We start from the raw sequence: 2,763 nt of genomic DNA, 5'->3' as shown, positions 1-2,763 counted from the left end.
TTTTTTAAAAAAAAGGCTCGTTTAAGGTCGTAACTCTTCAGTACAAGCCCCCTCCCCAACATCACTCCCTTGTAGCTAAGGATTTAAAAGGAACATGATATGATGGCAGTACCACAAGCCTCTTCATTTCTCTGAAGAGATTAGACTTCAGTAGGTATTAAGCCTGGCTGAAAAAATTCCAAGCCCTGACAAAAATGTGGTTTCCAACACAATTTTCTAAGTAGTTAATTTCCTTCCTTCCTTCCTTCCTTCCATCCTTCCTTCCTTCCTTCCTTCCATCCTTTGTTACTGTAAAATCTAAGGGCAATAACAGAGAATGTCCTCTCCCTTGTCCCCACCAAACACGCCTGTGGAGGTGGTGAGATCGAAAGGCCTCTTCTGATTATCTTGACACCCAGGCCCCAACTCATAAAGAAAGAGACAGTCCTTGAGTTTATTATGTCTCCCAGTAAGTCTGCTCTTCGTAGGATGTGCCCACAGTGTGGCAGCTTCAGTTTCATTTTCTTCTAGAGTTGTGGCTGGAAGCCACTTGTTGTCTTCTTGGTGGTCTAGGTAGGACATCCACAAACGTCTCCTTGAACACAACATTTTAGCGGAATAAATGTTGTCTCCAGAGTGGCCATTGCATTAGGGTAAATGAATGCTTGTTTGTTTCTGCGGTTGAGGGGTGGGTGGGAAGAATTTTTTTTAGTTGAATTTCACATAATGTGAAAAGTCTACGGTAAAGTTGCATTTTTTGTAGTGCTCCTGGATAGAAAGGAAGAAGGAAATATAACAAGCCTTTTGGAAATTCCAGGGCTAGAGAAGAACACAAGGATAAGCCACAAGCTGACTGGGTGTTGACCGACAGTGAGATTAAATGGCATTGCGACTGATTCTCTCTCCCCCCCCCCTTTTCCAAACAAAACAAGATTGGGGAGAAGTGTAATTCTTACAGCTTGTTGATAAATGTTTATGCAGTGGGAACAGGCTTCTTGCCAGCGGGGGGAGTTGACAGGCAGTAGAGGCAGACAAATTGGAACAAGTCATTAAAAACATGCCACTCCAAAGCTGTTTAAATCATCCTCATCCGAACTGTGAATTTATTACAATGCACGCCTCCTCAGGGGACAGAGATCTGAAAGGGCTGTTTGTAAACATGTAAAACAATAAGCGTTTTTTTTTCCTGTCGTGCTGTGGTGATGGAGATCTTGCATGCTTAAACAAGAGGGGACGTCGTCGTCCTACGCGGAGCTGCCTCACCTGAGGCCTCATGTTTCTCTCGCTCCTGGTGGGTCAGAGAACAGAACATTCAGCAAAATGAGGACCCCTCCCACCTTTTTTTTCTTCTTTTTGATTCTTTCTCCCCTTGTCATCCCTTGCAAATAATGTGTCTCTGGAAATAGCAGTGATAAATTTACGGCCGTATGAAATGCCTTGTGTACCTCTTGTGTATGCATATTAATTAATCCAGGATTGGAAGATCCAGCCATTTTGAAATTACACAGAAGCGATCTACTGTAGGAAGAAGCTAGGAGGTTTGGTCTCCAGGGCAACTGGGGATGCGGTCCTCATGACCTTTAAAAATACTTATAAGAAATGTATGCTGTCAGGTTGTGTGGCAGGGCTTTGCAGACATTGGGGCAACCCCATTCCATCCAGTTGTGGTTACCTCGAGTCCACTGTCAGGCCGTACCGTTAGGCAGAGTGAAGCGGTTGCCATGGAAAGACAAAACAAAAACAACAGTTGTGGTTGTGCATGTAAACAGTTACGACAGTAATATTTATTTACCACTAGTACTGGTGTGTTGGGACTAGATGTATCCGCTACTTTTAAAATCTAGTCAAATGAGTGGTGTGTTTTAAATACACCCTTCTTTCAGTACTCCTAGTGGAGTCTCCCCTTCTGCCAAAATTTGGTGGTGGCTTGGAAATGCTGCCACTTACAAAGTAAGTACTTCGCTGAACTTAATTTCCCTGTGGCAAATTTGCTGGCAAAATGTTACAAGGCATTTAAAACAACCCCCCCCCTTCATTAATACCTTTTCCCTCATTCCTGCCACAATTCAGTACAAACTGCTACATTAATACTCAAAATAAAAACCTTTGTTCTAATTGAGGTGAGAAAGGGCCCTCTCATTTCCTTTTGCGGGGAAAGGAAAATAAGGGCATATTGTCCTTGTTTGTTGTTGCCATGTGCCCATCAAGTGGGCTTCTGACTTACATTAACCTTAAGAATGAGCCATCTCCAAAATGTCATGTCCTCAACTGCCCTGCTCAGCTCTTGAACACTCAAGCCTGTGGCTTCCTTTAGGGAGTCAGTCCATCTGGTATATGGTGTTCCTCTTTTCCTGATTGTATTCCACCTTTCCCAGCGTCATTGCCTTTGCCAAAGAATCCTGCCTTCTCATGTTGTTTCCAAAGAGATATAGTTCAGGCTTGATTTGTCCTAGGACCTAATTGTTTGTTTTTTCTGGCAGTCTGCAGTATCCACAAAGCTCTCCTCCAGCACCACATTTCAAACCAATACATTATTTTTCCTGTCACCTCCCTTAAGTATCCAGGTCTCACACCCATATACATATATACAGTGATATAAAAGAGTGTAGATGATTTTGGTCTTAGTCTCCAGTGACACATCCTTGCACTTGATGCTCTTTTCTAATTCCTTAATTGCTGCCCTTGTACACAATCTGAAAACAAGGATGGCCAATACCTTTATTGTGTGCTGTGTGCTATCAGGGGAAAATCCATGTGGGATACCCCCTGACGGACCGATGAGCA

At 43.2% G+C, this 2,763-nt stretch overlaps 1 protein-coding gene across 29 annotated transcripts in view; it reads left to right on the top strand.

The window, feature by feature from the left end:
• The window catches only part of FBRSL1 (fibrosin like 1), a 724,755-nt gene that overhangs the window by 105,273 nt on the left and 616,719 nt on the right, over nucleotides 1–2,763 (top strand). The window lies entirely within an intron of this gene.

This window comes from Pogona vitticeps, chromosome 14 (genome assembly GCF_051106095.1).
Source record: "Pogona vitticeps strain Pit_001003342236 chromosome 14, PviZW2.1, whole genome shotgun sequence".
Lineage (NCBI taxonomy): Eukaryota > Metazoa > Chordata > Lepidosauria > Squamata > Agamidae > Pogona > Pogona vitticeps.
The sequence above is the reverse complement of the archived record's forward strand: the minus strand, read 5'-3'. Positions and strand labels throughout refer to the sequence as shown.